General features: G+C 35.9%; 1 protein-coding gene, 1 long non-coding RNA gene and 1 other non-coding gene across 4 annotated transcripts in view; 1 reads left to right on the forward strand and 2 right to left on the reverse strand.

Annotated features, from left to right (window-relative positions):
• SGMS2 (sphingomyelin synthase 2) overlaps positions 1 to 23,106 on the forward strand; it is a 91,306-nt gene that overhangs the window by 41,492 nt on the left and 26,708 nt on the right. The window lies entirely within an intron of this gene.
• The window catches only part of LOC113224982, a 70,072-nt gene that overhangs the window by 3,503 nt on the left and 43,463 nt on the right, over positions 1 to 23,106 (reverse strand). Inside the window, exons 3-6 of the long non-coding RNA XR_003309598.1 lie at positions 20,461 to 20,620; positions 7,814 to 7,922; positions 7,168 to 7,284; positions 588 to 1,307 (exon numbers count right to left, since the gene is read on the reverse strand). This is a non-coding gene — a long non-coding RNA (uncharacterized LOC113224982). The remainder of the gene's footprint in view (positions 1 to 587; positions 1,308 to 7,167; positions 7,285 to 7,813; positions 7,923 to 20,460; positions 20,621 to 23,106) is intronic.
• LOC111548021 lies at positions 1,474 to 1,578 on the reverse strand. Its single transcript, XR_002733296.1, has one exon. It is a non-coding gene; the product is annotated as a U6 spliceosomal RNA (small nuclear RNA).

The following is a 23,106-nucleotide window of genomic DNA, read 5'->3' on the forward strand; positions in this document are numbered from 1 at the left end:
ATCCCAGCACTTTGGGATGCCGAGGCAGGTGGATCACCTGAGGTCAGGAGTTGGAGACCAGCCTGGCTAACATGGCAAAACCCTGTCTCTACTAAAAACAGAAAAATTAGCCGGGCGTGGTGGTATGCACCTGTAATCCTAGCTACTCAGGAAGCGGAGGCAGGAGAATCGCTTGAACCTGAGAAGCGGAGGTTGCAGTGAGCTGAGATCACGCCATTGCACTCCAACCTGGGCAACAAGAGCGAAGCTCTGTCTCCAAAAAAAAAAAAAAAAAAAAAGTGTTTGGGAAATATTGATTTCTCATATGATGGGACCAATCTCATGGTGGTGTTCTGAGCACTAGATCATATGATGGTTATTAGTACATTCTTTATCAGTAAATTACCTTACCCTACTTCTTTTCTTTCTGTGAGACATGGGATTTTTATTTACCTTTTTAAACTTTCTTTGGTGAGGTCACTAACATATCTTTTATTTCTTTCTTTTTATATAATGATATATTTTAATATGGCCAAGAGTCGTAGAAATCTGTAAAGTAATGGTGTTACACTGAGAAAACTACAACCCAAGATTGCAAAATTACCGACCCAGGATTAATCATGACTTGTTTATGGCCAAATTGAGAGAAAGATTCTGGTCTCTTGACTTCTGATCCAGGGCTTTGTCATGGCACTATCAGTTTTAAACTTCTTTAGCCATGGAACCCATATTTCAGATGAGATTTTGGGTAACCTTCTAACATAGAAAGAAAAGCAGAGCTCCTCAAGTTGAAAGGAGATGGAGGCCTAAAGACATACGCACATGGTCTCCCCAAGACTCTCTGTACTGTAATATACTAACATAGTTCACAACACAGGTGAAGGGTGTACTCCTTCTCTCCTCCTCCAAGTATGGTCTAGTTCTTTTCTGGAGCATTTCTGTCCCCCATATCTGAAATGAACGTAATTGGAAAGGTTGGAGGAGATACTGACCCAGCCTGGGAATTACATTTATAAATGCAATGCCAGTCTTCCCAGTTGATTCTGGAACATTTTTCCTGTGTGTCAAGAGGAAGCAGCGGGAGAGATGTTGCTATGAGAATCCACTGATGTTTGATGTTGGTTCTTCTGACATAGCAGGGCTGTGCTATCCCATTTCCTTTTCTTTGCTGTAAGAATTCATCCTGAAGCTGTGTGCTCATTTGCGATGCTTTTCCCAAGGAGAGTTAGAACAGCCTGCCGAGTCAGAGCTACCAAAGTACCAAATGCTGGCTTCACTGCTTACTAGCTGGTGACCTTGGGCAATTCACTTAATATCTCTGTGCTCATCTGTAAAACACAGGTAATAATATTTAACCTCATAGAGTTGTGGGGAAGATTAAATAAGATAACCAAAGCATTTAGAACTATGGTGTTTGGGCAATAGTAAGTACTTATGAGTGTTAGCTATAGCTCTTATTCTTAAGTCTAGGCTATATAAATTTATTTTTTATTTTTTTACATGGAACACTTCACGAATTTGTGTTATTACCCTTGTGTGGGGGCCATGCTAATATCTGTATCGTTCCAATTTTAGTATATGTGCTGCCGAGTCAAGCACAGGCTATATAAATTTAAATCATTAATAGGATACATGGTCAAAATTTTTAAACACTTGGAAAATATTCCAATCTAGTGTTGTTAAACTGAAATAAAAATATATTTTTGGCAGAGGAATATAGCATAATAGTGACAAAGCCCAATTAGCTTTGCATGATCACAATGTTGATGAAATTGTTTAAAGTGTATATTTTTAAATACTTTTCCAAATAAAAGCTTAAAATAACAACAAAGCCACAATATAATGATCACTTGGGTTTGCAATATAAATTAGATTATTAAAGGCTTGGAGACATTTTCACTTTTACTTAGTTTTGCATGATTTTATTGTAGGTAAGGAAAGCTGCACAAAGTGGTCAACCAACATTTCCTAGAAAACTCTTTTTGACAGTTGATCTTCAAATTAAGGTTTCTGATTGCACTTCAGTAAAAACCTCTGCAAATAAAGTGTGTATTTAGGCCATTATCTGTTGAAGAGCAATAATGCCCTTGATGAGTGCATTCTTGTTCTTAAAGTTGCTGCCAACCAGGTCCGGTGGCTCTTGCCTGTAATCCCAGCACTTTGGGAGACCGAGGAGGGTGGATCACCTGAGGTCAGGAGTTTGAGACCAGCCTGGCCAACATGGCGAACCCCTGTCTCTACCAAAAATAAAAAAATTAGCTGGGCATTGTGGTGGACGCCTGTAATCCTAGCTACTCAGGAGGCTGAGGCACAAGAATTGCTTGAACCCAGGAGAAGGAGGTTGCAGTGAGCTGAGATCGCGCCGTGCACTCCAGCCTGGGCGACAGAGTGAGACTTTGTCTCAAAAAAAAAAAAAAAAAAAAAAAAAACTGTCATTTTCAGAATAAAATGAAGCCTTTTTCTGCTCCTGTAACCATAGGATTCTGGAGCCCTATTTTGGAGTTAGGATTTTCTTTTTCCACTATCCTTTTTGTACCTGTCTTTATCACATCCAGATATATTTCACATGTGAAAGCTTTATGATTATTGAATATTATGTTCAAGTAATTTTGTGTATTTTCTTACTATTGACAGCCTTTGAACAAGTCTGATTTGCACTTACAGAACACCATTTTAAAGAGATTTGTATAATCGTGCATGAATATAGGTCAAAAGGTAGACGTAAAGAATAGTAGCCATACCATGAACATGTTGGGCACAAACCACCCAAGAGGGGAAGGTTGGTTTCTTAAGAAGCAGAATGTTATAAATTGGTGTTTCTTTTTAAAAGGGAATTTAGGGGAGAGGGGACACTGGGTTTTATAACCCAACTGGGTAGCAAGTACTGTATTTGAAAGTTCATTTCTAGGTCCAGCAGCACATACCAGGGAGTTGTAGCTGGAAAGATTTGTTGGAGGATGTGACGTCTGCTGAGACCTGAAGCATGAGAGGCAAATGTGTAAGCAAGTAGATGGGGTTGGGAAGAAGTTTAGGCCGCTAAAGAAATTATACACAAAGCTTGATAAGAGGGGATATTGCATGTGAAATGAACAGAAATTCAGTAAATATGGTGGAAGCGCAGGATTTAGGGAATGGAAAAAAACTAGTTTCAAAAGTTGAGGCTAGAAATGAAGGTAGGGGCCAGATTATGAAAAGCCTTGTAATCAATGCTAAGAAACAGTAGATGTCAGAAGGACATGCCACCATCTAAAAAGCAGTCTTGAGAATAAGTAATTGGATAAAGGTGACCTGAGTAGGTATTTGTTTTTTAAGGAAATTGTGTTAATTTTGTTAGGTGTAAAAATGGCATTAGAGTCATGTTGGGGAAAAAAGAATTTCTTACAGATGAAATTACATGATCTCTGAGATTGCTGCCAAAAATACAGTGTAGAGGACAGAATTAAAAACAAAAAAGATTTCCTGTGATAATTGTTATAGCTAATGGGGTTCACTGTAGTATTTTCTACTTTCATTATGTTTGAGATTTTCTATTATGAATTTTTTTCTTAAGTCAAAATAAGCAATGGACTTTTGGGTCATAGGGAGCCGTTTAAAGTCTTTAATGAGGTCAGTAAAGCAGGAAATAGATTAGGAACAAAACCAGAGAGGAAGGGAGTGCTGCATTAAATACCATGATTGTAGAGCTGTCAGTTTTCCCTTGTGTAAGAATGTCCATGTTTTTATATTTTCTTGGTGAGCTGTTCTTTATTATCTATTTTCTCTTAATACTTTTACTTTGTACTCTAGTTGTAAAAGTACTAGTAATGCCTGCTATTCCTAATACTATATCAGCCTTTTATTTACAAAATAATCTTGTATGTATCTTTTTAGTAGATGGATTGAATCCATTTAAAAATTGTTGTGGCTGTTGATTTTTTTGGACTTACGTCTGTCCTCTGTAAGTAAGAGATGTCTGTGAAAAGAGAGCAGAGGTAAATAGATGGAAGATTAAAATGGATAGGATTTGGAGTGATTTTCAGGTGAGCAGGGGAGGGAGTTTGAAGTTGGATAATAGCTAACATTTATTTACTCCGAAGACCTGATTGGATGGTGGTACCATTTACTGTGATAAGAAATGGAAGAGGAGGTGTGTGACTGGAAGGAAATGGCAAGTGTGTTTTGGTACATGAGTTGTAAGCATCTGCTTTATCTTTGTTCTTAGAGCTATGAACTCTTAGATGGAATTCATTATTTTCCTTTAAAGATACCCCCCATTAACCCATAATCACTTTTGCCGTTTTTAAGATTGCCTCTAACGTATAGATGTACATTAACCAGAATGTCATTTTTGGTCTCGTTTGGTTTGGTATAATCTTTGGAAATGGGCTCCCAATGTCCTATTCTTACTGATGCAGATTATGCTGTAAGAGATAATTTTAGAAACAATAAAAACAAAAACTCATTTTCTAGGCTGTTTCTTTGTTTCATGGGAAGCAAAGAAGTATAATTCTTTGATATTTTTAAATATAAATATTTGATAGCATGTTTATATTTTAAAAAGCAATTTAAAGTGATTATTTATAGGCAAGCACTTTTATTTATATAGGGTCATCAATGACAATTAGATTTAATGGAAATAAGATTAACTATAAAATTACATCTTTTAGCTTCCTAATGCTAATTGAACATTGAGTTTGTAATGTTTCCTGACTACCTCTTGGCATTATGTTCAGGTTTAGAGACAGCGATTTTAATCATCCTGTGTTTTCTAAGCCCATTTCACCCTTTAGAAAACAGTTTTGATCATAGTTCACTCCCATGGATAGACCAGTGCCAAACCAAACAGGATAACTACTTGGCTGATTTTCTATTCACTGCTGATAGGTGGAGCTTGGCATTTTAAAAGACTATTAATAGAGAGACTGTTTTACTCCTTTCTGGTTTTATTTTCAGTTTGTTTTGTTTTTTTTTTTTTTTGAGACGGAGTCTCGCTCTGTCGCCCAGGCTGGAGTGCAGTGGCCAGATCTCTGCTCACTGCAAGCTCCGCCTTCTGGGTTCACGCCATTCTCCTGCCTCAGCCTCCCAAGTAGCTGGGACTACAGGCGCCCGCCGCCACACCCGGCTACTTTTTTGCATTTATTTTCAGTTTATATATACCCTACACGTTTTAAAAATTCCTGTTAAGTTATATATAACCAGTCTTTTTCCCATTTTATTTCCGTCATTTGATTTTCTTTTCACTTTTACATCTACCTGGCATATGGTTTTACTAAACTTCAAATGTTATTTCAGGCTGTTTTCTAATTTGTAAAAGTTTTTATCTCTCATTGTTCTTTTTAAGTGAACTTCTGCTTGGGAAGCGGGGGGGGGGGGGGGGGGGGGGGGGGGGGGGGGGGGGGCCGGGAGGAAAGCAGTTACTAATCAAAAATGCCTTGAGGACAGGAGCCAGCTTTCTCTTCTGCTGCCTTCCTTAGCACTTAGGACCCAATTCTGCACAGAACAGGAGGACATAAATAATTCTGTCTTTGTTGGCTGTCTGTTTATTTGCTTTACCTTCTAGGCTATCAGCAGTAGTATTAACAATTGCTACATATTTAACCAGCAAGTACTGATATCTTGAGTTTGGTCACTGTTTTTCATTCAACCCAGGGTACAGTTTTAAAAGTTTTCTGTACCTGTAGCTTCTATCCCATTTACTTAAGATAAAATTGAAAAATGTCTGCACTGAAGGTCAAATTCTGAATTCTTGTTAGATATTTGATAGCTTTAACTTTTATGTCTCCACATAATGCTTTTGTTTTTATTCTTCCTGTGCTTATAATATTGCATCTTTAGCCTTTTTAAAAAAGCCTAATATGCATTAAACACTTATTTAAAAACACAGCACTGGGATGATCAATTAAATAAAAGTCCATTATGACCAGTGTAATTAGAATACTATACACATGCTATTTTGATCTATTATAAATGGAAAAGAACACAAAGGCAAAAATCCATAATTGAGTAAGTATGGGAGCATTTTCAGAGGAATCTTTTTAGTTTTAGAAAGTTATATTAGTACAGGTTTCTAGAGGGCATTTACTGTAATTGGATCTCAGTAGGTTGGAACATAGATGTTCCTGATGTTCTTTTGACTTGATGGTGCACTGATTTTTTTTCTGACAATGGTTGTTCATTTAAAATTTTAAATTGAGTGTTATCTCACAAGCCTGGTGAGCCTAATTTGAATAGTCACCCTGTTACTTTAATGTCCCATCCTGCTTTGTCTTTGTAGCACTTTTAATCTCTAATTACTATTGTCTTACATTAGCAGAGTTCAAGCTCATGAGGGAAGTGACTTTTTTAAAATTATTATATCCCTAGAACAGTGACTAGTACATAGTTGGAACTCACTGAATATTATTGAATGAATAATTATCTTAGCCAAGCATAGTATTGTGCACCCTGTAGTACCAGGTACTCAGGAGGCTAAGGCAGGAGGATTGCTTGAGCCCAGGAGTTAGAGGCTGCAGTAAGCTATGATTGTGCCACTGTGCTCCAGCCTTGGTGACAGAGTGAGACCCCTTTTCTTAAAAAATAAGAACAACCTTTGTCTTTTTAGGCAGCAAAATTAAAACATGCTGCTTATTTTTTCAATGCAAAAAAAAGATAAAAAGTGAAGTAAATGTTCCATGTAGTATCACCCTTCCAGTAACCATGTAATTTATAACACAATTTTATTCATATAATATACATTTATTTATAATGTAACTAGTCCCATTTTGATGGACAGTATGGTTCTGTTTTTTTAGTCTTACAGATCCAGAATCACTTATCCGCAATTTCAAAATCTGAACAGTAGTAGAATTACTGTGTCAAAAGATAAAGGCATTTCTAAAGCTCATCACATATTTACAAAGACATTCTCAAAAGAATTTTATGATTCTACCAGCAATTCAGTGCAGTTTTTATGCTCCTTTCTGATTATAGCTTAAATTACATTTTAATGGGATTTGTTTCAAAATAACTTTCCAGTGTTCCTTATCCATGAATTAGAATAGGGTAGAAGCTTGTGTGCTAATTTGTCAGTGAGACATTCTGTAGGAAGTTCTATATTATTGGTAATTGGGAGATATTTAGTCACAGGAACTCTTTCACCTATGATTTGTCAGAGAAGGTGTAGGGGAAATCAGCTTCAAATAGGAAGTAAAGAAATGAGTTCTGGCTCACCTCAGATTTATCTTCTACTTCTGTTTCTCTACTCACTGCAGAAGCAGATATCTCACAGCAAAAGTTATTCTCTGTTCCCCATGTTTTCTTAGGGTTTAGATTCCTGAAATCATTTGCCTTCATATATATACGAGGGATATGAAAAGAATATGAAAATGAAAAACTGACAATGTGCAAAGAAAGATGAGCATCAAGGCCCCAAATGAAAGCCTTGATTACATAAATAATCATAATCATATTGTATATATTATTAATCTAAAATTATATACTTATCCTGTGTTTATTTACATATAATAATGAACTGTTCCTGATAGAGTATCTGACTTTTTCACATGTTGAATTAGTTTTAATTGTGGTTTTGTATACGATTTACAATCGCCACAGTAGAAATATTTCAGTTCAGACTGTAGAATTTTAATATCACATCGCTGTGTAAGAGCACCTGCCCACAGTTCCCACCACAGTTTGGTTTTTCATCCAGATACTCAGGATTTTAATGACAAGGGTTGATACCCCTGTAAGTTTTACTTTTACAGAACATGTCTTACTTTGGACTCCTAAGAACTATTTAAATGCAGCTCCAGTGTCTACCTTCACTTTTCCACATTTTTATTCTCTTTTAAGGCTTTATTGCAGAAACTCTTACTTTTGTTCACCTATTCCTTTTCTTTTCCAAACTCATTTCTCTCTTCTGATCACCTTCTGAAGGGACAGCTGGGATATGTTGGAACTAAATTTCTTGTATTATAATATATCTAAAAGAAACACAAAATAAGAGCTGTATACCGCGTTCTAGGTTTTTGCAAAAGAAAAACGGGCAGTTCACTAGGGATCACAGCATAATTAATGGTGTACAAATAGACACTCCATGATCATTATTGTGCCAACAGCCACCAAAGCTTTGTGAGGAATGTTCAAGCTCTGTACAGGGGGCATTACTTTAGTAGAGTAGGCAACAAAAGATGCATTTGTTTATTAGAAACTTTGCTTTGCAACTTTGTCAACCAGCACAGTTTGTCACAAATGGAAATGAAAGTCTTGAGTGAGCTGTTCTGCCTGTTTTAAGAGAGAAATGCGTCATTCCCTGAAGGTTACTGGTTTAGTTTACTTGCTCTAGAGCTAACAACATAGGGATTTAGTTCTAAAGAACCTTATTTTTCCCTAGGAGACTATGTCTATTGGTAGCCATTCTGAATATCCATATACTAAGCCACTAATATTATCTAAAACAGTACTTAAGTACTATGATGAATAAACCAAATTTATTTCCAAGTGATTTTTTTAAGTATACAAACTTTCTAGTGAAAATTTTGGAAATTTACATTTTATGGCAGTTTCTTCATTTCCTTGATTTTATTAGAATAAATGAAAATTCAATAGATAAATATAGGTATATTTTAAGTATCAATATCATTGTCACTTGCATCCCTTAAAATTGTTTAAATGGCATTCTGTTAGATTAACGATTTTAATCTTTTAGGTACATTTCATCTCTAAGGTTATTCTCTTCATGTCTCTACCTCATGTCTTCAATGAAGTGTTGGGTTGGGTTGAGATATCTGGGTCCCTCTTCCTAGAGCCAAATTTGAATAACATAAATCATCATTATTAGGTTATTTGCAGAAACCAATCTCTGAAGCCTATGATTGGAAGCACTGGTCAAATAAGTGCTTTTGAGAGACAATTATTTATTTAAAAGCAACATAATGGTTTAAATTCTAGGAGAACCTACAGCCTATTACAACAACCTTAATAGCTTTAGAGAAGGTATACCTTTTTATAATTTCATACCACTTGAAAGCAGTGGCTTATTTAGTCACTTATGCAAAAGCAACTCTGGAAAAACAGCTCTGCATAAATCGTTCTGTTATAAAGACAGATGCACATGTCTGTTCATTGCAGCCCTATTCACAATAGCAAAGACATGAAGTAACCTAAATGGCCATTGATGATAGACTGGATAAAGAAAATGTGGTACATATACACCATGGAATACTATGCAGCCATTAAAAAGAATGAGATCATGTCCTGTGCAGGGACATGGATGGAGCTGGAGGCCATTATCCTTAGCAAACTAATGCAGGAACAGAAAACCAAATACCATGTGCTCTTACTTATAAGTGGGAGCTAAATAATGAGAACCCATGGACACATAGAGGGAAACAAAATACACTGCTGCCCACCCACTGAAGGGTGAAGGTGGGAAGAGGGAGAGTATCAGGAAGAATAACTGATGGATGCTGGGCTTAATACCTGGGGGATGAAATAATCTGTACAACAAACCCCCATGACACACATTGACCTGTGCAACAAACCTGCACTTGTATCCCTGAACTTAAAAGTTAACAAAGAAAACAGCCTTGCATTTTTAAATGGAAGCAGAAAATAGTATAGACTGTATATGAATGGTCTACATTGTTTATTACTTCATTTATGGAACATTTTTGTGGTTGGCATAAGAGAATGAAAAATGGAGGGTTTACAGTCCTTTCTAGGTCTTCTGTGTTGTCTCCCTTTCTCTTTTTTCCTTTCCTTTTAATGAAGACCCTGCTCTACCTTGAAGAACCCAGGTGGACTGAAGCATAGGACTTCAGGACACTAGGAGCTTTCTAGCCCTCATGGTCCCTACTCCACAATACCCTATACTAAGACTTGGTAAATTGCAGAAGTGATAGAACTAAACTGCTCAAGGTACAGATTCTAGAACCAACCTTCTCCTTAATAATTTTTCAGTGCCTAATTCCTGCTTCTAGGAAATGTGCCCCTAAACCTCTCAGGCTGTATTAAGCTATTTCTTGAACTCATTTTGTTAGCACAGAGCACAAAGCACAAATGTGATAACCAGTAATCCATTATATTTTAAATAAATATCAGTGTCTAATTCTAGACGTTAGACTCCTACAAGGAAATGATATTGAAGTGTATCTAGTTGCCATTTCTGTAGCAGCACAGGGATTGAGTAAACTTCCTGTTCTTAGGCATGTGCCATCCGCTGTAAACACCGAATGTCTGGCCACAGCACCTGGTTAAATGTTTCTCCTCAAGTCTCTGCCTTTATCTCCATACAGAGCAGGATTATCTAACTCCTTTCTATAGATTTTTGCTTAAAGGTAACTTTGCTTAAATCTCAAAACAGAGCAGTAATATCTCTTCCATTGCATTAGTAAACAGCAAGCAATGTTTCAAGAAGTCATTTTTAAATACCCATTTCAGTGGCCTGTTTTTATTAGGCTTTGCAACATTTTTTTTTGAAATAGTATGAAATATATACACTGGTCTCCATGTGGTAGAGGGAGCAATCAATATGTGGATTTCTAAAATAATCTGAAGGTCATGGAATACAAGAGCTGTATTAAAATAGAGAATTATAAAGTTATTTTAAGGGAACAATTCTTTTTTTTCATTTCATTTTTTATCCTGATTGTTCTGCAACAAGGTTATTCTTTCAAATCTAGGAAATTTTTTGTTGTTGACAAGGATGATATACTGTTGACTTTGTGATCTATTTACTTAGAAGGAGATCTCCAGTTTCATTTAGAGAGTGTTATGTGGTTTATGGGAATATAATGTTAAACTATTAGACTCAGGTTTTGCTTTTCTTTCTTCCCTGGACTAGCCATTATTCTTAGGAGAAAATATTAACTCCAATATCAGTCTTAAATATCTTATTTTAAAACTATTAAAAGGGACTGGTTGTGATGGCTCACACCCATAATCCCAGCATTTTAAGAGGCTGAGGTGGGAGAATCACTTGAGGCTAGGAGTATGAGACCAGCCTGGGCAACATAACAAGACCCATATTTCTACAAAAAAAAAAAAATTATTTAAAAAATTAGCTGGCGTGGTGTGCACCTGCAGTACTAGCTACTCGGGAGGCTGTGGCAGGAGGATCCCTTGAGCCTAGGAGTTTACTGCAGCCTGGATGTCAGAAAGACACCCTGTTTAAACAAAACAAAACAAAAATGACTAAATGGGATTTTTTTTAAGGTTTTCAACACCTCTCACTTCAATAGGTAATCTATGCAGCCTCCTATTACAGAGTAAATTAAACCCTAAGGTATTAAAACCTAAGAGAATCAGTTTCTAGGTATATAAATCTTTGGGGTATATAAGGAAAGCCAGGAATGTAGAAGCAGATAATTATCACTGTTGTTCAGTTAGGCTGTTATATGTAACCTTATTGATAAAAAGCCCCCAGGGTGTTTGCCCTAAACAAGTGCTGACTGCTTTTGTTTGACCATTAAACATGGAACAGGTAATGCAAGTTGTATGAAATGATTCTAGTGACCACGTGTCTATCTTGTATGAAATGATTCTAGTGACCACATATCTATCCTGTAAAGATTTTTGTGAATTAGTAAAATGATAGTTTAGGTTATTGAAAGTGCAAATGTCTCTTTATATTATAGGGACTTCTTTTGTTCATCTGCTAAAGTAGATAAACATTTTAACACAAAGATAAACCTTCAACCCAGCTTATTCTGGATGTCATATTTCACTAGCAGTGAGTCCAGAAAGGGGTGGAAAGTCACAAATTTCCACCTCACTCTTTCCTTTTTTTTTTTTTTTTTTGAGACAGAGTCTCACTCTCTCGCCCAGGCTGGAGTGCAGTGGCGTGATCTCGGCTCACTGCAACCTCCACCTCCTGGGTTTAAGAATTTCTCCTGCCTCAGCCTCCTAAGTAGCTGGGACTACAGGTGCACACCACCACGCCTGGCTAATTTTTTTATTTTTAGTAGAAATGGGGTTTCACCATGTTGGCCGGGATGGTCTGGATATCGTGACTTCATGATCCACCCACCTTGGCCTTCCAAAGTGCTGGGATTACAGGCGTGAGCCACTGTGCCTGGCCTCAGTCTTGCTCTTTGTACTAAACACTGAAACAATCTACATCAAGAAGGAAGACACTATTTAGGGAGTCTCCTCTTCCCCACCCTACTGAAACTCTAGATTTGTCAAGAATGGAGCTGGGGGAAGCGAGCATAAACCATCATTTGGGAAAAGCTCCAATGCATGATATGCTCCCCAACTCTCACACCTTAACTTTGAGAACCTCTCATTTAGGGTAAATTTGAATGGAAATGTGAAGAATTATTTTAAATATCCCCTAGTCTTTGACCTTGTTTTATAGTCTTCTTCTATCTTCAGGGTTTGGGTAACCCTTTCTATCTTTCCATTAACATACCTACCTATCTAAATAATCTACCTCCCTATCTATTTATCTATTCACTCCTTTATTTTTTCATTCATCCATTCATTCACCTTACTGCATGTTCCATATTGTACCATGGATTATTAAAGCGACTTCCCATGTGACTCCATCTTCTTTTAAGCTTTTTCTCCTTCTGGAGAGCTTTAGCTTCACAATCCCAGGGCTGCAATTTCTGTCTTTCCAAAATATGCTAAGAATCAGATTTAATCATCAAATTTTCCAGTCACCAATAGAAAGCCTCACAGCTAGGAAATGTCCACAAAAAGAAGCCAAATTTTAAAATATCCTGTGGAACTTCCAGTTGTATTGAAGGTACTTTATTATATCAGCGTCATTAAGGCAGAAACAGTTGATAAGGTGAGCAGTCTTCCACCATCTCTGTATGCTACACTGTGGACTGCAGATCATCCCTGCTTGTGAGATACTCTCAGTTCTACAGTTTGTTGTTTTCAAATTTGTACAGCTAATATTTGCTGTGGGTAAGTACTGTATTCATTTCAACAAGTATTAAATGGTCTACCTGGCCATTTGTGTGTGTGTGTGAGATATAGACCATTTTTCCCCCTTTTAATCTAACTCAAAAATTTTGATGAATTTTGTTAGAAAATCCATCTTTTTTGTCATTTCATGTTGTTTAGTTACAAGTTTATTTTTAGAGCACAGTTGACACAAATTTTGTTAAATAGTTTGCTTTTCATTAGATAGTCTTGATCTTGTCTGTAGAAAACTTGGAAATGTGTATTATTTCAGAGTCACTGTAAAAGTAGTGTTTAGCTGGTAAGTACAACACTTTAAAGGGATAAGTGAGCCCAGAAGTTAGTAAGAGGGTATGGGATGTTCCTTGGTTTTTTAGTTCTTTAGAAATAATTTATCTTGATGGGCTATTTTTTTTTTTTTTTTTTTTTTTTTGAGACCAAGTCTCACTCTGTTGCCCAGGCTGGAGTGCAATGGCACCATCTCATCTCACAGCAACCTCTGCCTCCTAGGTTCAAGCGATTCTTGTGCCTCAGCCTCCTGCTCTGGGATTACAGGAGCACCCCACCACACCTGGCTAATTTTTGTATTTTTACGAGAGACGGGGTTTTGGCATGTTGCCCAGGCTGGTCTCGAACTCCTGGGCTCGAGTGATCCACCTGCCTCAGCTTCCCAAAGTGCTGGGATTATAGGCGTGAGCCACCGCACCTGGTGGGCTATACCTTTTTTAACAGCTTACTTGAGTGATAACTCAATATCATAAAGTTAAATTGTTTTAAGGGTAAAATGAAATGATTTTTAATAAATTTACAGAATTATGCAACCATCATTACTAATTATAGAACATTTCTGTCACCCAAAAAGAAACTTCCAGCCCACTTACAGTCACTGCCATTCCCACCTGCATTCTCAAATAACCACTAATTACTTTCTATCTCTGTTTGTTAGGCTATATCTTTCTCTTCTTATGAAAACTGGATGTAGAACCAAAGTAGTCCAATCTACCTGAATATGGGATGGAAAATAAGTACCAGAAATAAAAATATCTGCCCTCTACCCAAGCGTATCTCCCCTAAAGTTCAGAAGTACAGTTACTGTGTGTAGCTAATTTTTCAATTACATCTTTTTCCTTATTCTTTTTTTTTTTCACCAAGCCTTTCTCAGAAGAAAGTGTCATCAAGATACCATCAAGCTTTCCCATTTCTCAAATTAAAAATCCTACCACACTAAAATGATGTAGGACTTAGTGGCAGTATAAAAACTTGTAATGATCTGACAAGGACTCTTTTCAATGTTACTTTTGTTGTGAAAGTATTTCAGAAATACATGATAATTTTTTGGTAAGCAGTGACTCTTCTGTCGGTTTTCAAGAACTTAGTAGTAAAAATACTTAACAAATTTTGTGGGCACTTCTGAAATAGAATCCCATCACTCACAAAGCACCCTCACATCCGTAAGCATATTGGTACCTCCCCATTTTGGCTGGAAAGAATTTTACAAACAAGTTAGTCTCAAATACTGTTAATAAGAAAAAGCTGGCTGGGTGCAATGGCCCATACCTGTAATCACAGCACTTTAGGAGGCTGAGATGGATGGATTACTTGAGGCCAGAAGTTCGAGGCCAACAAGGCAAAACCCCGTCTCTGCTAAAAATACAAAAATTAGCTGAGCATGATGGCGTGCCTGTATTCCCAGCTACACGGGAGGCTGAGGCACGAGGATCGCTTGAACCTGGAAGGCTGAGATTACAATGAGCCAAGATTGTGCTACTGCACTCCAGCCTGGGTGACATAGCGAGACTCTGTCTCAAAAAAAAAAAAAAAAAAAAAAAGGAAAAGAAAAAGGTAAGATGTCGTGGTGTTTAGGAAAAACTTTATGGGCATGAGATTTCTTAGCTAAACTGGATGCTGTTAACATAAAATTATATACCTAACTGTATTACAGATTTAATATGGTGGCTTATTAGTAATATTAACTATAATTAAATGGCAGATGTAGGTGATAGGGAAATTTTTAACAGGCTCCTTTTCTTTTTACCCTACAATAACGGTGAATTATAAGTTAATTTTTTTTCTAAGTTTATATTGATTTTTACAAAATTATAAAGACTGAAGAATTGCCTGTACTGTAATCTAGAAAACCTCAGCACCATGCAATATAGCCAGGTAACAAATCTGTACCCCCAATCTAAAATAAAAGTTGAAATTTAAGAAATGAGAAAAAAACAACCAAGTTCATAATTGATTGTCTCAATCTTTTTCACTGATGCTATTGTTGACCTTTTCATATGGAATGGTACTAGAGGCAGTGGTATACCATTTAGGAACACAGGCTCCTGAGGTCAGATTCCTGGTTAAATCTAGGCTTTGCTACTTCCTCTCTGACCTTGGGCAACGTACATCATCTTAATTTATTTTTATTTTTTTTATTTTTATGGGTACAAAGTGGGTGTATATATTTATGGGGTACATGAGATATTCTGATACAGGCATATAGTGTGTAATAATCAAATCAGGGTAAATGGGGTATCCATCACCTCAAGCATTCATCACTTTGTTATAAACATTACAGTTATAATTTTAGTTATTTTTAAATGTACTAAATACATAAATTATTGTTGACTGTAGTCACCCTTTTCTATCAAATACCAGAACTTACTCATTCTATGTAACTATATTTTTTATCCATTAACCATCTCCACTTTGCCTGCCCCACCACTCACCACTACCCTTCCCAGCCACTGGTAACCATCTTTTTACCTCTATCACCATAAGTTCAATTGTTTTAATTTTTAGATTCCACAAATGAGTGAGAACATGTGAAGTTTGACTTTCTGTGCCTTGCTTATTTCAATTAACATAATGTCTTCCAGTTCCATCCATGTTGTTGCAAATGATGAGATCCTATTCTTTTTTTATGGATGAATAGTACTCCAGTGTGTATATGTACTACATTTTCTTTATCCATCCGTCAGTGGACACTTACGTTGCTTCCAAATCTTGGCTATTGTGAATAATGTTGCAGTAAACATGGGAGTGAAGATATCTCTTTGATACGCTGATTTTCTTTCTTTTGGATGTATTCCCAGCAGTGGGATAGCTGGATCATATGGTAGTTCTATCTTTAGTTTTCTGAGGAACCTCTGTACTGTTCTCCATAGTGGCTTTACTAACCCACATTCCCACCAACAGTGTACAAGGATTCCCCTATCTCCACATGCTCACCAGCATTTGTTATTGCCTATCTTTTGGATAGAAGCCATTTTAACTGGGGTGAGATGATATCTCATTGTAGTTTTGATTTTTATTTCTGTGATGATCAGTGATGTTAAGCACCTTTTCATATACCTGTTTGTCATTTGTCTTTTGAGAAATGTCTATTTGGAACTTTTGCTTATTTTTTTACTCAGACTATTAGATATTTTCCCTGTTGTTTGAGCTTCTTATATATTCTGGTTATTAATCTCTTGTCAGATGGATAGTTTGCAAATATTTTCTCCCATTCTGTGGGTTGTCTCTTCACTTTGTTTCAGTTTAAAAAAATTTGGCTAGCAATATTTCCTAGGGTTGTTATTGTGGTTAATTTAGATAATACACAAGCATAGTACCTGCCATATAAGTAAGATTTGTTGAGAACTATTATGTTGTGAATATTTTATTCCACAAGTTGATTTTTTTAATGGTTTTATAGTGACAGCAGAGTTTTCTTTTTTAAGGTCTAAGAAAGCTCTTGTGTCTGTTAAGAAATTCATCCTCAGATTGTTTCAACTGATATTCAATTCAATCAAATTCTGTTTCAAGACCTAGTTTTTCTTAAATCTTTAAGCTCAATGTATAAACATCTGTTATTCATTATTGCAGTTTATAAATGCAGGAACATGTTTTCTTTGATCAATGTTTTGCATCTATCTTGAACAGATTAAATTCTTCTAAATATTAAAACTCTATAATAAACTGTAGATAAAAATCTCTTAATTTTTTAGTTATATTTACACATTTAATATATCTTAAACACTTCATATGCACCACAAGGCATACTTACAAATCTGGAACATAAAGCATTTCTAAGCCCTTCTACTAGAACCCATGTCTATACTCAGTCGCCTCTGCAGCTGCCGTCAGTGAGCGTCAGATCTGAACTGCATTCCCTGCACCTTTTTCTGTAGCCATGAGTATCGATCACATAATATTTTCCCATTTTGTAAAACCATAACCTTTGATATGAATGATTGAGATTCTGCAGTTTCTATTAAGATTGAAGTTTCTTCTTAATTTGATACTTCTTTTTGAGATAGAGTCCTGCTCTGTCACCCAGGCTGGAGTGCAGTGATGCAATCTCAACTCACTGCAACCTCTGTCTCCCAGGTTGGAGGGATTCTCATGCCTCAGCCTCCCAAGGAGCTGGGACTATGGGCGTGTGCCAACATGCCCAGCTCATTTTTTGTGTTTTAAGTAGAGACAGGGTTTTACCATGTTGGCCAGGCTGGTTTCAAACTACTGGCCTCAGGTGATCTGCCTACCTCAGCACTGTTTTCTTCTTATATAGTATTTATATATCTGTCTTGCAGTTTTACAGTTACTATGGTATCACACATTATATGTAATATTAAGGTAACCATAATTCATTTTCCGAACCCCATGTTCTTGGATATTAGATTATTTCCAATTTTCCCTTATATGTAACGGTGGAAAATATGCTTGTAAAAATATGTTTTGTACATCTAATTCCCTTAAGATAAAGTCATAAAATAGGATAACTGAATAAAAATGCTATTCAAAGCCAATTTAAAAGCCTATGCAAAAATAATTATTCTTGCTGCACTGTATACAAATAATTAGGCCAAGTATAATAAAGCAGACCAGTCCTAGCATGATTTGCCTTTAGTAAAAACAGGAAATTGCAGACAGAAAAATTGTGTTTCAAAAACGATAGTACACCTGTTTTTAGATTCTAGTCTTGCCTAATGTTTTTCAATTTTTAATATTTTCTACAGTTTGGACCGAATTCTAATTTATCTTCACTAGAAGTCTTCAAAATAATGTTTTCATTTATTTTCTTCTTTCTTCCCCATTTTTCCTAATTTGAAGTCACTGAAAACTAAGCTGTGCTTTCATGAAGACCTGTGAACTAAAGCTAGACAACTTAAACCTCAGAAGAAAATAACAACCTATTTACATTCATAAGCCACTAATGTATGAACTTCAGAGTAATGTAATCTGTATTGATTTTCCAGGATTATTTTGTTTGCTGTTGTTTTTCTCCCTTCCTTCCCCTTTATTCTCTTCATAGGACATCAAGACTTCACGACCTTCTAAAAATGAGCTTTCCTAATAACTCAGGACCTACCCATCTAGGAACAAACCACCCTAGCCATGAGACATAAGATGAAACCTGAGCCCAGAGACTTTTTCTTCTAAAATGCTTTCTCCTAAAGATTAAAAAAAAAAAAAACAAAAGGGGGGAAATGTGAAAGGAAAATATCTCTGGGCCCCAAAATCACTAAGCTAGAGGGAAAAGTCAAGCTGGGAACTGCTTAGGGCAAACCTGCCTCTCATTCTCACACATCTGCTCACTGAGATAAATGCATATCTCATTGCCTCCTTTGGAGAGGCTGTGAAGCCCAAAAGAATGCAACCATTTATCTCTTATCTACCTATGACCTGGAAGCCCCCTCCCTGCTTTGAGTTGTCCCACCTTTCCAGACCAAACCAAGGTTCATCTTACATATGTTGATTCATGTCTCATGTCCCCCTAAGATGTATAAAACCAAACTGTGCTCGGACCACCTTGGGCACATGTCATCAAGACCTCCTGAGGCTGTGTCGTGGGTGTGCATCCTCAATCTTGGCAAAATGACCTTTCTAAATTAACTAAGACCTATTTCAGGTTTTCAGGGTTCACGCTATAGTTATCCTTTCCTTCCTACCAGTGTCTGGGAAAGCGAAAAAAGCCACAATAGTTCCTCTCTCAGTGGGTGGCAGTTCCATTAGTTCATTTGTTTAGGGTAGTATGCCAGAGTACAAAGCAGATGCCAAGCCTTCTGAGTCCTCTTAGATTGCAAAATACTGGAAGTTAACCTAGAAAATACTGAAAAAATTAAAGATCTGTATAGATTCATCTCCCTTTAGAAGGCAAATGGCAAACTCTGAACCTTCCAGTACACTGCTAGTGTTTTGTTACAACTTTTTTTTAACTAAGCCTGATTTATTCCAGAAATGTAAGGAAGATTTAAAATTAGAAAATGATTATAATAAAATACATCACAAACATGTGTAAAAGGAAAAGATATTATTATCTGGAGTGAAGCCAAAATGGCATTTGGTAAAACTTAGTATCCTATTGATGTTTCAAGGGAAAAATATTCAGTATTTTATTTTAATAGAAGTATGTATAGTTAGGCTCTTTTAATGTCAATATCACACAATTTTAGCTGTGTAATGTATGTTCTAATACCTAGCGGGAAAAGTCTGCTGCTTTCATTTTCACTCCTAAATGAGCTTTAGAATCTTTCTGTGAAATTACAAGAAAACACATCCATAGACACCATTGTACTTCCATGTTTTGCTTCTACATCTCTAATTTTTAACATTGTTCTAGCCAATGAAGCCAAGAAAATAAAAAGAAAATAGGCAGGTAATGACTAAAAGGCAGAAAATATATATGTGAAAATAACTAAAACATACAATATTCAAGTGGAAGGTTAGATTTTGTTTATGAATTAAAAACACAGTATCCTTATAGAATCAGTAATAACCAGGTAGAAAACCTAAAAAAAAAATCACTTACTTGACTGGACTGTTGGTTACTGATATAGCCACCATAACAAAGAAAAAATGGCCTCAAATTTTAATAATTAAAATAAATGTTCAGAACTTATATGAAGAAAGCTATAAAAATTAACTGATGTGGATAAAAGTAAGCATAAAGCTATACTATATTCATATATGGGAAGCTGAGGTATTATCCCAGTAAAGATTTGATGTTGCCATATTATATAATGAGAGTCATTTCCTTTTAATAATGCCAATAGAAGTTTTCCTATCATCTGATAAAATGATTCCAAAGTTCATCAGAGAGTAAAAATGGTAGCAGCAGCAGGTTTATACCACTAGGCTACATTACATAACTAATACTGGGTAACAGCAACTTTTTTTTGTTTGTTTGTTTGTTTTGGAGACAGGGTCTCACTCCGTCACCCAGGCTGGAATGCAATGGTGTGATCACTGGCACTGCAGCCTCAACCTCTTGGTCTCAAGCAATCCTCCAACCTTAGCCTCCCAAGTAGTTGGGACTACAGATGCACCACCACACACAGCTAATTTTTTGTATTTTTTTTTCGTAACCACAGGGTTTTGCCATGTTGCCCAAACTGGTCTTGAACTCCTGGGCTCAAATGACCTCCTGCCTTGGCCTCCCAAAGTACTGAAATTACAGGTATGGGCCACCACATCAATAGAAGGAATCTCAGATAAGACTTTTTAAAAACCAAGCCCAGCCATGGATATGTATCATCAAATACCTGTGAATTGGGTGATTCTCTCCTCTTGAGGTTCCAAGATAAAACTTGGAGCTCCTAGGCCTGTCAGAAAGTGACATTCTTTACTTACCACAGGTCAGGAACCCTATACAGGGACTGTGTAGACGAGTATGAGGCCAGTTTTCCCAAGAGGCTTTTATAGGCTCCATAAGTCGAGTTTGATTCTTTAAAGGAAAGCACACCATTCCAGCCTAAGCCTTGATAAAATAACCAGTTTCTCCAGTTGTGTCCTATTATAAATGAAAACAGATTCTTATTATACTTATGCAAATAACTATATTGCCATAAGTTAAGAATACAAATAGTTTCCAAATTCTGGAAAAATCAGGTAGAGAGAACACGAATATGCTCCAAATTTTGTTCATAGGAGTATACTTTACTCAATTGTTAAAAGTTGTAAATAGCTTAAAAGTTTTCCTGACTCTGAAAAACAAAACAAAGGATGAGCAGGTTTTAAACAAAAAAAGTTAAAAAGATTACTTCAGACTTCTATTAGTTTAGTCCATGCAGTTAATTTCTGTTCTGCTTAATATTCATGAACATTTCAGCTCTCCATGAGTCCTGAAAGTTTTTCCTCTATTCTGATGTCACAATCTCCAAAGTTATCAGAAACCTGCATTCAGGAGTACCTGTAAGGGTTTTATAGCTGATTATAAAACCCCATTCTAAAGAGGACCAAAATAAGACAATTTTCTGTGGATGACAAAATGTTTTAGGGCAGCCATAGTCAAAGACATAATTGACAAGGAAATTTGTTATGTCTGTGGCACACAATAATTTAACATAATTATAATTATTACTGATAATGTACATTAAGTCATATCAGAATTATGGAAGTTTCCCATAATTTTGGAACACATACCAATACCATATTTATACAAATACAGCCCAAAGAAAACTAAACATCATTTTATATTTGACAATGCTTTCTGCATAATTTTTATACCAAAGTCAAATACGTCATTTTTGGACTTTGGGGAATCTAATATCTTAAATGATTAATTAGGTAAGAACAAGATATAATTTATAATTTGATTTGGAAAACTTGTCAAATATCCGAGTTTTAAAACACTTGATATCACAAAATAGGATCACAAGTCATTGGAAAATAAGTCATTTCATTTAACCAAAATAACACAAGGATTAAAAAAACAACCGAAATTATAACACAAGGATTAAAAAAAAAAAAAACCAAAATGATAACACAAGGATTTTAAAAAAAAAAGGCAATACCTTCATTCTTTGGGAAAGGAGACTTAATTTTCCAAACAATAAGCCCGAATAAGAACAGCATGAGGCCAATTAAATTTGTTTTTCAAAATTTTATAAACTATAAAATTTTAATTTTGACCATAAGATAAAACTTCCATAAGCCTTTTATAAGCTTTATAACCTTTACTACGGAGTCAGTTAATGCTTCAAGAAAACCTAACCAGGCACAGGCGCCCATATGGTCATCTTACATCAGTGTGTCTTTGACATTGATGATTAATTTGTAGAGAAACTGAACTTATCTCTCAAAATCAATTCCTATAGTCTCATACACCCACCTGTTCCATGATAGTTCCTGGGCCTTGAGGAGTTTAATAGCTTTAATTTCTGGCCCAGTGTCTCAAGAATGCAGTTTATTTTGATTGGCATCTTCTACCGGGCCTGAAGATGGGGTTTAATTGCTGTCAGTGTTTAAAATTTAATAGGACTTGGTGTCTTTTTTAGACACAAAAGTCAAAGACCTGTAACTCCAATGTCACAAGTACTATAAAGCACATACAGAGAGCTACATGCGTGTAATAACCTCAATTTAAAAAAAGCTTTTAATCTCAGTTTTTTCCTAAGCAAACCAAAACATAATGTGACAACTTGAAAATACAAGTTCTCTTTAATCCTCTCCTTGTGACTCATGCAGACCATTCATTACATGCTTGGACTTGCTAGTTTGTCCTGAACATCTCTCTTTCTTAAACAACCAATCATTCAACTCTAGGACTAAATTCTTTCTCATATGAAGAATCTCATACAAAATTATTTCTTATTTGGAATTATTTCTTTTTAAGCTTTCTTACCAAAAAAAAAAAATTATTTTTACAACTTTCTCTACATATCTCTTATTTCCTGGTTTGTTTTACCTTGTTTTATACATGACCTTTAAATAAGCTTTGAATTAGACAAAAATTGTTCACCCTTTTTTAAAAGGACACTTTTTTTTGAAAGAATGTTTTCCTACAAATATATTTTTATTGGAAAATACCCAAATAATGAAATATCTATTATTTAATATAACTTTAGATTCTAAATTATGACCTGTTTGTCTACAATCATTTATCCTATTATATTTACCTAATTATTTTAATTGTTTACTTAGATTATTTATGAAAACTGTGATAGTCATCATGAAAAGTTTTGGAACCACCGTTGCAAAATTATAACTGAAACAGTGAAAAAGATTTGACCTAACTGACTCCATCTTGCTAACCTCCAAGCTGTACTTGTTCATTCCTGGGGGTAGGACAAACTAACTTTGGGACCTTAGCTTATAGTTTAGCTTTAAAACAAAGACAGTAATAGTCCTTTCTCAAAACAAACCTCAGTCCCTGTGGACTAAATTGACCAAAGCCACAACATTAGAAGTTACGATAATCCCTGCCTTTTTTTGTTTTCCATTTGCTTGGTAGATCTTCCTCCATCCCTTTATTTTGAGCCTATGTGTGTCTCTGCA

Source organism: Piliocolobus tephrosceles, chromosome 3, assembly GCF_002776525.5.
Source record: "Piliocolobus tephrosceles isolate RC106 chromosome 3, ASM277652v3, whole genome shotgun sequence".
NCBI lineage: Eukaryota > Metazoa > Chordata > Mammalia > Primates > Cercopithecidae > Piliocolobus > Piliocolobus tephrosceles.